This window comes from Antechinus flavipes, chromosome 2, assembly GCF_016432865.1.
Source record: "Antechinus flavipes isolate AdamAnt ecotype Samford, QLD, Australia chromosome 2, AdamAnt_v2, whole genome shotgun sequence".
NCBI classification, from domain to species: domain Eukaryota; kingdom Metazoa; phylum Chordata; class Mammalia; order Dasyuromorphia; family Dasyuridae; genus Antechinus; species Antechinus flavipes.
In genome coordinates, this window is record NC_067399.1 from 282,293,220 (window position 1) to 282,309,315 (window position 16,096).

Genomic DNA, 16,096 nt, shown 5'->3' on the forward strand with positions numbered 1-16,096 from the left:
AGTAATCTGATAGGAACTGAAGTTATATCTAAGGATTACATTTTGTCCTTACTATTATATTAATATGGTAGGCATTTCCTTTCATAATGTTTCTTAATATCATTTAGTAGTCTGAATATTTGACTTTCTTGGTCACAGCTCAGTTTTTTCTCCTAGACATAAGATCAACTCCATAAAAGACTGAAAAAGAAAGCCATTTCCAAAAGGTAACTTGGGAATGACATTAGATTATAAGCTTCCATGAATTGTTGTCAGGAATAGCAGCAAAATTTTTGTAAAGCAATTTGAAAGCATTTTTAAAATACTGATATTAGTAATAAATTTTATAGCTATATTTACTGGCATCATTACATAAAGGGTCCATCAAAATTTTCCATTTTCCATTACCAAACTTTACCATAAAGGCTTTCTAACTTGGCATTAATATTACTCTGAAATGATATTTGATGTACAAAGTCCGAGTTCCAAAATAAGCTTTTATCTAAATTAGCAAAATATAGGGAGGGGAATTGGGAGACAGTGTTTAAATAATGAATGTTGGAGAATAATATTCCTTTCAAGACAAATTCTCAAATATATCTTTTAAAATAATATAAAATAATATAATAAAAAATATAATAAAATAATAAAATTCTTAGAAAATGTTCAAATACATTGTGGATATTTTTCAATGGAATATACATTAAATGTGAAAGTAATTCTTATATTCATAATGGAACCAAATTTACATTCATCTCAAAAATCTGTAGTATCTTCTAAAAGTCATGAGTATAAAATATTACAGCAAAAGGATGAAGGAACTAAAGCCTTCAAATAATATTAACATAGTATGAGAGATGATATTGATTGAGTCAAAGAATTTTCATGTCAAATCTTACATTTTTAATCTCCTACCTTCAGACTATTATTTTAAGAGAAAAAAAAAAAAAAGGTGCAGAACCACTCTCAAGGGCTAATTCATAATTCAAGGCTTTTTTTTTTTAGCCTGATTTTTTTTTTCCCTCTAGGAAGATGCAGGTAATTAATAGAGCAGACTCACATTCTACCTAAACAAACTAATTTTTAAAGGTCTGGTATTTGACGTAACAGATTTATTTATGTCAATTTATGTACAGTATTGGAATAAACACAGAAATATAGAGAAGGGGAGTTTCTTTGTGTAATTCTGAATCATTCCAATGTGTGGATTTCTTATCATTTGAAAGGAAACTGTAATTTTATGTAACAGAAATATGAAAGACACACAAACAGCTGGATATGTAAATCAGCATTATTCAAAGCTAAGAATGGTCACATGGTAAAAGACCAAAACAAACAAACAAACAAAAAAAAATCACAAAAAAATTTACAAGCAGATAAAATTTACAATAGAATATAAGAAAGGCAACCTGGTATAATATAGAGAGAATAAGATTCAAATATAGGAAGACCTAGATTCAAGTCCTATCTCTGCCACATTCTGGCTGTATGACTCCCAAGAAAGTCATAAAATTTCTCAGTGCTTCAAAGGAACTCTCCAAGATTATAAATTGCAGAAAAGTTGGCCTTCTGAAATCTGATTGGTAGAGTCTGTTTCCCTACCAAGCAGATTCCTATACTACTAAAATCACGGGCCTAGAAAGTACATTTTTACCAGCTTTCTAGAATTTTCTACTTTCACATGCCTCTTCCTAACTTTCCTGGATACTTCTAAGTCTCAACTAATTCCCACTTCTGCAAGAAGGCTTTCCTGGGGTTCCTCCCCGCCCCCCTTTAAGATTGCCTTTCTTCTGAGATTATCTCAAATTTATTCTTTATGTTTTGTTTGTTCACAGTGGTTTTCCTCCATTAAACTAGGAGCTCATTGAGGACTGGAATTGTTCTTACCTTTATTTGTATACTGAGCACTTAGCACAATATCTGGCATACTGTAGACACTTAATAAAAGCTTCTTGAATTGATTTGACTAGTCCTTAACCCTCTAAGCTTTTTCACAGTAGGGACCTATCTCAGGTTTTGTTTTTGTCTTTGTTTCTGTCTTATTTTGATTTAATTTGCATGCCTCTAGCACTTAACAGAGAATAGTTGCTTAATAAAAGTTTGCTGAATTAAATTACATAAACCAAAGGGAAGGAAGAATAAATGAAAAGAAGATAAGTCCCAGATAAACTTTCAAGAGAAAATCCATCCACTTCTCACTAGCCCAATTCTCATTTCTAAATTAAAAAGAGCTACCATACCAAATAGAAAACAATGTATTCTCAGAGTAAATTACAAAATGAAGCTAGAGACCAACTTTCCTTTTTCAAACCATTACCTCTAATATCACAGCTTAAATATACTTTCCTTTCTCCAAATACAAATGAAATTTTTCTGGTCCTAGTAGGCTCTGATTTTGTTTTTGTTTTAAAATATGCCTAAACTCCTTGAGGACCTGGATTGTTGTATTTTTATCTTTGCATTACAGAGCCTTGAAACTATTGCCTACTGAATTGAACTGAATTGAATATTCAATTCTTAGTGTCAATTTAAAATTGTTACACATATTCATAAGGACTACTGAATAACCCAATCCCCTACTTGAGCAAGAAAGAGCAAGTGCTTCCTACTAAACACTCTGATGTCTGACTGGAATGAAATACAGTCAATTCCTGAGTATCCATGCAGGTGGATAAAGTAATTTTCCTAAAATATTTAAGACCAAAGAGAACAGGTAAAAAATGAAAAAAAGGCTTTCTATACGCTGTATACTTCCTCTTGTTTACAGAACAACATGAAAAGTTGTATAACCCCACCCTACTCCACCCCAAAAAGGGAGAAATATGACTTGCCTCTCAAATTAAAAAGTAGAATCTTAAAAGACTCCAAGGAAGAGACTACTATTAGAATTTAAAAGGAATGTGGAGGAAGTAAAGTTGAGCACAAAGTACTACAAACAAAAATATCCATCAGTTCATTTTCTGCTATGGGCCAGAACTCTTAAGTTGAAACAAAGGATTCTTACAAGGTGTTAAGTCAGTGAAACTGAAAAATACAATGGTTATCTAATTTAGCTGGTGATTAATAATTCTGTAGTTCAATACATGTACTTAGTACTTACTGTAGTTCTACAAGATTCACATCTATGATAAGAGAGCATATAAACTCGGACATACTCAGCTGGATTGAGAGGCAGAGAAGACAAGAGAATTGGAGGCAGGAGCTCAAGCTCTCAGAATCAAGGAGAGAGAGAGCTAGAGAAGACATGGATTGGAGGCTGAAGCACAAGTCCTTGGACTATTCATTTCCATCTTCATCAGCACTGTGGTGGCAGGCTCTCCTCCTTAGTTTCTCCACTAAAACCAAGACTCCAGAAGGCCTCTGAGAAAGCTAACCGAGTCCCAGGAAAGGAGACAAAACTTTGAAAGAGATAATTAAGGATTTGGATTTTAATACCTGGCTACATTTGTGGTGTTTACTGAAATGAAAGGAAGGCTACTGCTCCCAGAGACCCCAAGAAAATCAAGAGAAGTAATATTACAATTTCCTTAACAAATCTGTTCAAAAAATATTGAGTGCCTATCATGCAAGGTGTCAAATAGAATAGAAAATTGTGGCTCACAAAGCACTTACAACCAAGCAGGATTCAACAATATATCCAGGCCACCCATATTAACCCCTCCCTGTCTCTTTGGGAACCAATATCCTACACACACACACATACACAAGCACATATTTTCCAACTCATTCTGACTATTGTAATGATATTACTCAGTAACACAAATTCTCCTTTACTTCTCAGCTGACTGCCACATGTATGGATTTATTCCAGAGATTCCAGAAACACTTCCCTCATTAGCCACTACTCCCCTTTTAATAATGTCTTCTATTAGAATGGAAGTTCATTCAGGGAAGGAATCATCTTACTTTTTGCACAAGCATCCCAGCATTAGCACAGGGACTGGCACATAGCATTTAATAAAGTGATTATTTTCATTCATTCAAAAGTAAAACATTAACAAAAAAATCCTTAAGAAAAGGAATTAATTAATGGTAGTAATAATAATAATAATAATAAGTGGTTCAATTTGAGTGTTATGGGATTGCAAAGGAGGTAAATATAACTTGCTGCTGTCATTACTGAGGAGGAATTCAAGGAAGAAGAGGTTTATACTTCCTGATACCTGGTACAAAATTGTCTGTTGAGTCATCTGCACTGAGTAGAGTGATCACATTAAAACATTAGAAGAGTTTTGGGTAGCACTCAGAACAATTCAGAAATCTGGGCTCTGTGTCTCTTCCTCTTCATATTCTCATTGTTTTGCTGTATGAAATAACTCATATTTATATAACATTTTACAATTTATAAAGTAACTTCTAGTAAGGAATATTGTAAAGTATTGGAATCCTCATTTTATAGATGAGGAAATTAAAGCACAGAAATGTAAATGACTTGCTCAGGATCACACACTGGATAGGTATCAGTTATGAATCCAAGCCAGGTTTAATCACTTGAATTATGTTGTCTCCACTATAAAACCCCATGTCCCCCTCAAGGATCATTTTACTGTGGGTCAAGAAAAGCTTTTTAGAAGGAAATAAATTTTTAAGCTGACCTTTAAGGAAATGATGGAGCTAGATTAGCACAAAAGAAGAATAGAGGTCAATTTATATAGGAAAGAATAATCAACATTTAAATATTTCTTTAACTGCTTCCCTTTTATAACTCATTCTGCTTCTTGGTTGATTGGGTATTTCTCCTATTAGCTGGAGATATATTAAAATCATGACAATTTATATCAGGCTTGAAAGTTTTTAAAAATACTTTACATGTTAGATTATTTGAATCCCAATGCTCAATAAGTAGATCCTTAATAAATGCTTCTTTCAGAAGGTGGGATTTTATCTGAGATTTAAAGAAAGCCAGGAGGCAAAAGCGAAGAAGGACAGAATTCCAGAGTCAGTGAAAAGACACAAATTAAACCTCCCAGGTATGGAAATTCCCTCTACCAACAATTCAATACTTGTTGAATGAATCAAATAATCAGCTATTGTTCAGTCGTGTCTAACTCTTCACATCCCCATTTGGGGTTTTCTTGGCAATGATACTGGAGTGATTTGCCCTTTTCCCCCCTGTAATTCATCTTAAAGATAAGGAAACTGAGGCAAACTTCCAGGTTAAGTGACTTGTCCAAGTTCACACAGCTAGTAAGTGTCTGAGGCCAGATTTGAATTCAAGAAGATAAATCTGACTCCAAGCCAACATTCCATCTACCATACCACCTAGTGCCCAAAATTCTCTTAACAGAGCAGTAATCAGAATGATCAGTACTGTATAATATGCAGTTCTGTCTTCAACTAAATCTCATCTTTTATCTATTAACAGGTAGCATGGTGCAATGAAGATAATATTGCACTTGAAGTCAGCAGAATCTAGGTCCATGTTCTACCTTAGACACTTCATCTCATTATGCCTTAATCTTCTTCATCTGTAAAAAGGAGTTGAATTCAAACCTGTAAGGTCCCTCCCAGTTCTAAAGTTACCATCTTATGCTCTAAGGAGTCTTAGACCACAAGTCTAAGAACACAAATCTTAGAGAGCACAATATGAGACCCTTTGGGAAAGGACAAGTTCATTTTTGTCTTTGTATCTCCAAGATGTACCACAGGACCTGGGATATAATTTAAAACTTCATTAATAAATAGTGTGGAATTTAAAATATTGTAGTTTTCTTTACCAAGACACTTGAAAACGTCTTCCTTAAAACTAAAATAAAAACTGGATTTGTATCAAAAAACATTTTTGTTAGGGATCATGATAGGCAGGTATCACTCAATGCTGGCCAAGAGTCCTGCAAATGATTGTTGATGATGATGAGGGTAGCCAAAGGGTTTCCTAACTCTAAAAAAGGCATTTGGTGCTAAATCTCTCCTATCAAGAATACAAATGTTTCAGTGGTCCTGAGGCTGAGGACCAAATTAAAGAAATTAAGTCATGCTAGATTTCTTTTAAAGTTGCCTGAATATAAGAGTTATGACCATGTCTGAAGTGACCTTCAATTAGATAAGATTTTGGTATCTAAGAATACAAAGATAATTTGAACACACCTGCTTCATGCATTAAACAAATTCTCTCGCTCCCTTCCCCCAAGTACCAGGTTAGAAAAGTCATAAGACTTCGAGACAAAAAACCTGGAAAAGATCCTTAAGGACCATAAGAATGACTAGTGCTTACTTCAAATGAAATCAGAATCAATTAAAGTTACATTCCCTTTAATGTCTCATAGAGACACCTTAAACACCTGAATGATGAGGCTGATGGAATAAGTTAAATTGTATCTCCAACATGAGAATAGATGAAGTACCTGAAGGGGCCAGACCATAAAATGGAATGAATGAGGTTAGATGCCCCAAAATTGATGAGAAAGGACATTCAGTGATTTTACCCAGAGTTAATGTGCAAGTCTGTGAACTTTTTCTATTGGATGTAATAAATTTCATTAGTATGCTCAGATCTAGCTCACTTAATTATCTTAAGAACTTCATTTAATATTTTATCTCTCTGCCTGAGTGTCTGGGAGCTTCTGAAATTCAATCTATCATACTGTAAATCTAGATAAAGAGGGTAATTTACATTGTTTATATGTAGCTGAAAGAGGAAGAATGAGTTATTTCCTCAGAACTTGTCTAACCAAATGGCTACTCAAAGTTTGGGTTTTGCTTTTCAACTGCATTGTATAACCTCTGAGTCAGAAACTCATCAAATATATACATTTATTGTGATTAGATAGAAAGAAGTCAGAACAGATATAATTATTATATTTGTCATCTAGCTACTGCAATTTGAAGTTAGATTTAAGGTCTCTGTAGTTTCTATGTATATTCAGTGGTCTACAAAAAAAAAAAAGTTGCTTAACAAATGTTATAGTTCTTGAATTTTTGAATTCCAAATATCTGTGCTAATTATTTTGTTGTACTGAAATTATGTTATATAGGCTACTATTTGAAATGAAATTAACTTCCATTGAAATACGTATATTATATATGTATATGTATATTAATGTTCCTTTCTTACACTGTAAATTTTGCCATATATGGGTCTATATGTATGCATGTATATATGTGTGTGCATGTACATATATATTTAACATATATATGTTTTACATATATAGGACTGCTTGCCATCTTGGGGGGGGGGAGGGAGGGAGGGAGGGAGGGGAAAAAACGAAACATAAGCGAGTGCAAGGGATAATGTTGTAAAAAAATTACCCTGGCATGGATTCTGTCAATACAAAGTTATTATTAAATAAAATAAAATTTAAAATATATATATATATATATATATATATGTTTTAAATGTAAACATATGCCTTGCAGTAGAGATATCAGGGCTTAGAAATGAAGTGATAAAGGTAAACTCAGCAATAACCTGGTTCAAATTCCATTTTAGACTCATATAAGCTCTGTTACCACGAATGAATCTCCTTATTTCTCTCAGTTTCCTTGTGCACAAAATGAGCATCATAAAACCTGTACCAACTATCTCACTGTGTCATTGTAAGACTCAATGCTCTTTATAAAACTTAAAGCACCATATAAATGTCAGTTTTTATTGTTATTCATGTCATTCTCATCCTTTTCGATGAAGTTCAAACAGAAATGATCCTGGGACAAGTCACTGGCTTCATAATATCATTTTACATTTAATGTTCTACAAAGTGTTGCACGTGGAGGGGGGGGGGGGGAAGAAGAATTGCCTTTAGTAATTAAATAAAATTACGGGGATATAACCTCACCTTTTGTAAGCACACTGAAGGTATCTTCAAGACAACTTAAATAGCAGAGAGGACAAAAAACATCATTTGTACCTAAGCCTGTTCCCACATGATTTTTTTTCTCCTAGGTCTTTATGTGAAATACTATTAAAGTTCTAAGATACTACACTTTTATATGGAGCAATCTGTTGCTAAGTTAAGATTGTTTTACTCATAAAGTTCTATGAGTTATAGTTATCCTTCAACTCATAACTCTAAGAAAATTAATTTTATTTTACATGCAAAAATCTATAGTCACATGAATATCAGAATTGTTTCATAATTATGGAATTAATCTAATTCATCTGAATACAGACATTGATTTTTACAACAATATTATATCTTAGCAATTGTGGGCAACAATTTAGACTTAAATGATAACTTAGGTCCAGTATTGTTTATTATTTGATTTTAAAGAATAAATCTGAAGTCTATGGTTACTAACTATAAGATATGGTAGGGTCATGCACAGAAAAAGAAGAGATAAAAAAAGGAAAACATCTACCAATAAAATGTATACCTGCTAAAGCATGAAATTAGAAGTTTATGAAGATACTGTTAATAATTCTGACCAAGCAGGAATTAACAGTATGCAAATAGAGAATCAAAGAAGTCACACAGTGTATCAACTAGTCTGACTAAGATGTCATGGCCCCATGAGGTGTAAGACAAACACAGCATGAATCAATTCAGCTTAGTAGCTGAAACATCTGCTCAACACAGAAACTATGTTCATCAAGAATATTTTATGGATAGTTATACATAAAGAAGACTCCAAAGTCTATAGTTTCAGAGTTGTGAGTCACTTGAAGTACATGAGCTTCCCTCATTCATGTGTCTCCCTGTCGAGTTTCTGCCAGTATGTGCCCACTCTTCCAAACAGATATTGCATGCTTTGGAAGAAAAATATGACTCAGGTTTATGCATGGTTTATGAAGTACTGACTAACTCAGCATTTTGAGTGCTATTATGTATAAGATCTAAAAGAGCATCCAGTTTTGAATGAACGTAAGTGAAGATTCAAGAGCTGGAGTGCTGAATAAAGGAAGTATAGTCATTTTTCCATCAATGTACAACAAGGTTACTCCTAGGATCTCGGAGAAACCTGAGTAGATTCATGTGCTGAGAGAGTTTCTCTGGGCTAGACAGCTACTAATATAAGAAGAGGAATAAATGAACAAATCCAGAGTAAATGTGCGATGTGAGGCTAAGGAGGGTGCGTGGCCACTCCATGTAACTTCTATATCTACATTTTTAAAAGCTTCTTGTTCCATGTAACTTGAAGATTATAAATATATATTATGATGAGATCTATTTAAAATGGCATTCTTAAATTTTATAGATTAATGGTATTTCTTAGCAATTATAGACAACAGTTTAGATTGAAATAATAATTTATTTCCAGTATTGTTTATTCTTTAAAATCAAATAATAAACAATACTGGACCTAAACTAATTCCTTTGAATTGACCAATAAGTCCAAGATTGTCTATGGTGAGTCCATCTATAATTTTGGATGGTAATGACCTGGTCTTGAATTGACATTATATTCCTCTATTTCTATAAATAAACCAGCATTCAGCCATTTGTTCAATACTTCCTCATCAACAGATTATTGGTTGAATTCATGTGAATGTTTCCTATATAAAAGATCTTGAAATTTTACTCAGAGGTAGGGAGGTAACCTTTTACACTTACTGTCTATGTCAACCTAGGCAAATCACTTAACTTCTGTCTACCTAAATTTCCTCAACTGTAAAACAGGAATGAAATAAAAGCAACTATTTCACAGGGTTATTGTGAAGAAAAGAGAGATAGTATTTATGACACACTTAACATAGTGCCTCAAAGTAGATTTTTAATAAGCTTATTCTTTTCTCTACTTGCATCTTTTATCACTTCATAGACTTCTTACGAAGATAAACTACTCTTGGTTGTTTTCAATAAATCCAATGGCATAGGCCTACTGTCAGTCTTACTATCGTTTATTCCAAAAGTATTTTATGAGCTTTTAAGCTGTTCTTTATTTTGAAAGCTTCTTGTTCTTTAAGAACCCATACTCTGCATATGAAAGTATGCTCCAAATCATTATTAATCAGAGAAATGCAAATTAAGACAACTCTGAGATACCACTACACACCTGTCAGATTGGCTAGAATGACAGAGAAAGATAATGCGGAATGTTAGAGGGGATGTGGGAAAACAGGGACACTGATGCATTGTTGGTGGAATTTGAACACATCCAGCCATTCTGGAGAGCAATTGGAACTATGCTCAAAAAGTTATCAAACTGTGCATACCCTTTGATCCAGCAGTGTTTCTACTGAGCTTATACCCCAAAGAGATACTAAAGAAGGGAAAAGGACCTGTATGTGCCAAAATGTTTCTGGCAGCCCTGTTTGTAGTGGCTAGAAGCTGGAAAATGAATGGATGTCCATCAATTGGCAAATGGTTGGGTAAATTGTGGTATATGAACATTATGGAATATTATTGTTCTGTAAGAAATGACCAGCAGGATGAATACAAAGAGGACTGGCGAGACTTACATGAACTGATGCTAAGTGAAATGAGCAGAACCAGGAGATCATTATATACCTCAACAACGATACTGTATGAGGATGTATTCTGATGGAAGTGGATCTCTTCGATAACGAGATCTAATTCAATTTCAATTGATCAAGGATGGGCAGAAGCAGCTACACCCAAAGAGAGAACACTGGGAAATGAATGTAAACTGTTTACATTTTTGTTTTTCTTCCCGGGTTATTTATACCTTCTGAATCCAATTCTCCCTGTGCAACAAGAGAACTGTTCGGTTCTGCACACATATATTGTATCTAGGATATACTGTAACCTATTTAACATGTAAAGGACTGCTTGCCATCTGAGAGAGGGGGTGGAGGGAGGGAGGGAAAAAATCAGAACAGAAGCGAGTGCAAGGGATAATATTGTAAAAAATTACCCTGGCATGGGTTCTGTCAATAAAGAACCCATACTCTGACAATCTGTACTTTGAGAACTTGTAAACCTTTACTTCCCCCCCACCCCTGCCCTTTAAAAAATGTATTCTCTTTCCATGGCTGACTTAAAGTGATAGGTCTGCTGTATTATTAATAGTGTATTAGATCTCATTAGTATACTTTTCAGATCTGCTATGGTTCATTTAGCAGTTCTAAAAGGATATATTAAGATGGCATTGTGTTGGTATTAATTTTGCAATCATGTTCTTCCCATTGTATTAATTTCAGAATGATATTTAGAATTTCACATATATCCACAGCTTCCTCTTTGAAAATTTATGGTCACTGTGCTTTGTATGAAAAGAAATAAAGGTATCTGTAATTATTACTTTCAATCATTAGTCTAACTAACCTCTCAATTCAAACTCAAAGCCTTCAATCTCTTTCTCAGCATACATCAAGTATTGTACATTTATCAAGTCCAAACTACCTCTTCTTATCACAACAAAAAATTTCACAAAAGGAAAAGCTGTTTAATGTGCTAGATATGGTAATGTCATCCATTTATACCAAGTGACTACCAATATGTTTGGGTATAAGTTGCTCCTTAAAATGGAAGTCATAGTTAGTTCCATTTGGGAGAGATGATAAAATATTTAAGAACAGTTAAAACCATAAGGAGCTTAAATTGTCTTGCTGAAAGCTGTCATATTTTATACCAATCCTTCTTGAAATTCTTGTTCTAGTGACATGTTTTTAGAGAGCAATTTTCCACATGGACATCAAATACTCTTATTACTATTCTTGAACCTATCTTATATGTAAATAAGCCATGAGTGCAGAACTGAGTCAGAGGCTTTGGTGTATAGAATAAAGGTAGAATAAATGTCACAGTACTTTTGAATGGATTGTTCCATAAACACTGAATCAAAGTTATAAGTTACTCTTTTGAGATCACTTATTTAACTATTTGACCAATTTAATGTTTTCTTATAAGTACTTTTTTTAGTGATGCAAGATGTATGTGTTTTGTAGAAAGTATGTAAAATGGTATATATAGCAATAACTATAACAATATTAGTAATTATATAGCACTTTAAGATCTGCAAGGCATTTTACAAATATTATCTTATTTTATACTATTTGAAGTCACCGGTATTCTCATCTTAATTTATTATTAAATGAATCAGATGTGGCAAAGGAATTGAATTTGTATGTCATCTTAGACATATCTAATACCTTTTGCTAATCACACACACACACACACACACACACACACACACACACACACGACCAGGTTTCAGAAAGGAATATTATAGAAGAGTTTTGCAAGATGGAATTCATATACCATTCTGACATATTTGAACCTACGTTCAAATTATTTTGCAAATATATGACACTTTACTTCACTTTCCTTAAAGCAGGTATTGCCATTTATGATGTTAACCAATCAATGAATTAACAAGCATTTATGAAATAGCTATAATGTATTAGGAATAGTGCTAGATTTTAGTTACAAAAGTATATATAATCCCTATTCTCAAGGAGCTTACATTCTAGCTGAATGCAAATTGTTCAGAAATAATGTGTAAATAAGCATACATATATACAATTTAAAGATATTCATAAGAAAAACAAGGTAATTAAAGGTAAGTTATTGAGAGAAAGTATACTAGCCTTTGGGGGGATCAGGAAAGATTGAGCTGCCTCTTGAAGAGGATTCTAATGAAGGGAAAGGAAAGAGGGAAAACATTTCATAGATGGAAAACTACCAATATAAAGACATAGAGACAAGTGATAGTATCATTTGGGAGGAATAGAAAGAACAGTTTGGCTGAATTGCAGACTATAGCAATGCAAATAGGATACAAGATTTATGGTGCATGATTGATCCAACCTGACCTTTCCTCAAATTAATTTTGAGCAGAAATTTTCCACCTCCTCCTTTAATCATTTTTTCTTTCTTCTCTGATTTTTTTTCTCAAGTCTCTAAAAAATAGTTTTTGACTGTTGCTTTGATTCCTATCAACTTAACTTCTGCCAACTTTTGCCTTTCACTTTGGTTCTAACAGATGCCAATTGTTGAAATATTCTCTTTTGGTACAGTTTGGTATACTAGTTGGCTTCATGTCATCAAACTCAAAAGGAATTTCTTAAAATTCCAGTCTAAATATTGTCATTTCTTTTAAAAAATCAAGTAAGACACTGGTATTATTTTTTGTCATATATGACAAAATATAAGGGTTTTTTTTTTTAATGCCTTAAGGTTTTTCAGCTTTTCCCTCTTCCAATTTAAATAGCTACTTAATTTTTCCTTTGATTTCATCTTACTTGAGTTTCTTGGATGAATCATTTAGTATTACTTTGCACAACTGTTGCTGTACAACTTGGAGGAAAGGACATCATGGACAAAAAGCAATTATCAAGTATATGATAATAGCTGATAAGGTCTGTTTCCAATTTTGTTATAATAGTATACTATTAATAGCATAATATACTACTATAATATACCATGTGTTGATAGTTTTGCCAGTATCAGTGTTCAATGCCATTTGCACTAAAGGATTTTCAATAGATAGAAATATAGATAGATAAATAGGAAGGGAGGAGGGGTGACATTAAAAAGAGGAAGGAAAGGAAAGGAGAGGAGAGGAGAGGAGAGGAGAGGAGAGGAGAGGAGAGAGGAGAGGAGAGGAGAGAGGAGAGGAGAGGAAGGAGAGGGGAGGGGAGGGGAGGGGGGAGGGGAGAGGGGAGGAGGGAGGGGAAGGGGAGGGGAGGGGAGGGAAGGGGAGGGGAGGGGAGGGGAGGGGAGGGGAGGGGAGGGGAGGGGAGGGGAGGGGAGGGGGAGGGGAGGAAGGAAGGAAGGAAGGAGGGGAGGGGAGGGGGGAGGGGAGGAAGGAAGGAAGGAAGGAAGGAAGGAAGGAAGGAAGGAAGGAAGGAAGGAAGGAAGGAAGGAAGGAGGAAGGGATGGAAGGAAGGAAGGAAGGAAGGGATGGAGGGAAGGAAGGAAGGAAGGAAGGAAGGAAGGAAGGAAGGAAGGAAGGAAGGAAGGAAGGAAGGAAGGAAGGAAGGAAGGGATGGAGGGAAGGAAAGAGGGAGGGAGGGAAGAGAGGAGGGAAGGAGATTTTTATGAAGCACTCACTATGTGCTAGGCACTGTTTTAAGCACTGGAGAAACATATAAGTAAGCAAGATAGGCCACACATGAAGCAAAAATGGAGAGGCAGAATGGAGGTAGGGAAAGGAAGAGCATTAGTATAGGGACAAAACAGTTGGCTAGGAGGAGGAAGAAGGTGAAGAGGAAAAAAGGAGAATAATTCTGGAGAGTTGAATTGTGAATGAACTGAAACATGGCTGGGGCCCTCCTGAAACATTGCTATGGGCAGTCAATAAGCATTCAGGGTGGAGGTTTGTCAGGATTGAGATCTCATTTGTTTCTATGTATCTTGTCCCCTTAAGGTCTCAGAATATGAAAGAGTCAGTCATTCTGCTGTCTTCCATGTCAAGTTAATCATCACAATGGTTCTAAGCAAGAGTGGGGAGGGGAGGGGGGGGGGGGACTATGTTAGTCTGACAGGGATAGTTACATCACATTGATCAAAGGAATTGGCTGTTGTTATTGTTATTGTTATTATTAAATGAATCAGATGTGGCAAAGGAATTGAATTTGTATGTTTATTTTGAAACACTGACAATATCTGGTAGAATACTATTATATCAACCATGATGTGTGGGAGGAAATAACTTTGTTAATTAGACATATTAAACAGTGAAAAAGGATATAACACTGTATCACCTTGTGTAAATCACTTGGCATTTCAAAAACTATTCAAATTTGTTTAGCCTTTCTAATGAGAGGTATTTAGGGAAATCTAAAATCTCACTTTATACAGGATTAAGGCCAGTTTAGCCCACACTCAAAAGCAAAACTCTTCAGGAAACTGAAGGCTGAGAGCCTTCCTCATTCACAAGTGAAATTCCATTGTCAGGAAAATCACTAATATCCCCAACTATCAGGGGAATAGGACTCATTCCTATTGCAGGATCTGCTGAAGTGAAACTGCTTCTTTAGTTGCTAGGAAACAACCAACTCATTATATGCCATTATCAGCACCCTAGAGAAGAAAACTGGCATCTGCCTCACATTTGGGGATATTGGAGATTGAAGTAATAGCACTGCAACTGCTGCCAAAAATCCTTGGTCTCCCAGGGTTTGCTTTGTGACTACAGCAGGTGCTGACATCAGCCCTGTCTTTGAAGTTTTCATTCCTGTAGCTTTTTTCAAACGACTGAAGAGATTTCTCCCAAAATTCCACATTTTCAAATTCAAACCTCCCCGTTTCAGCTAAGTTATTTCTCTGGCAAATCTAATCGGGGTTGGGAAGGATTGCTTGAGGCTAAAAGATGAAAAGAGTTGTTGATCAAATGAAATTTGTTGAGATCTTTATGTCTAAAATTACTAAAAATAATGCTCAAGATGGAAGGTAAAATGAAACATAAAAAGATTAGTAAAAAAAAAAAAATGGCACACATGTTGCTAAACACAGGCAGGAATGCTTTTATTGCCCTCTATTTAATGGCTATTATATGTAATATTATAGTTTTACTCTGTGACCAATAACTTGTGATGTTGCAGATACTGTCTCATTTTTGCAATATCACTGAATCCAAACATAATGATAGTTAACAGTTACATAACACTTTTAAGATTTATAATACATTTTATATATATTATCTTGTGGTTCCTAACAACAATCCTATGGCATAAGATCTACAGATATTATTATTATAAAAATCAATAACAGCTGCATTTCTGTGTATAATTTATGCCTCTTTTAACAGATGATTTGCTACTAAAAATGGTATAGGGGGACATACCTGGAAATTGCTTGATGCTGATAGAAGGAATTGCAGGACTGCTGCTTCTGAGGCCTGAAATCTGTCCCCTCTCTGAGACTCTCAAGGCCCACTAAGGAGGTAGCCTCCAACTTCTTTCATGCCTTCATTCAATAAGTCTTTATTAAACAATCCTGAGATAATATTCTCTACATACACTTTGAGACCAGTTATATTTGGCAAAACTTAAATGTATGATGCTTATGTATTTCCAATAAATTGTTATGAACCTATAACTGCAGTGTTGGACTTATCTTTAATGTCTTGACTTGAATTCAAAAGTTATAAATTAGGGTTAAGAGATACTGCTAGAAATCCTGCAGAAAAACTCAGATTGAAGCTAGGATTTCCCAAGAGTAACAATCATTAATAACTTTGTTTCATGAAACAGGCCAGCATATTCTACCCCAAAGAAATCATAGGAAGGGGAAAGAACACATGTAGAAAAGTACTTAGCTGTTTTTAATGT

General features: G+C 34.6%; 1 protein-coding gene across 2 annotated transcripts in view; it reads right to left on the reverse strand.

The window, feature by feature from the left end:
* Positions 1-16,096, reverse strand: part of NUBPL (NUBP iron-sulfur cluster assembly factor, mitochondrial) — a 320,313-nt gene that overhangs the window by 155,196 nt on the left and 149,021 nt on the right. The window lies entirely within an intron of this gene.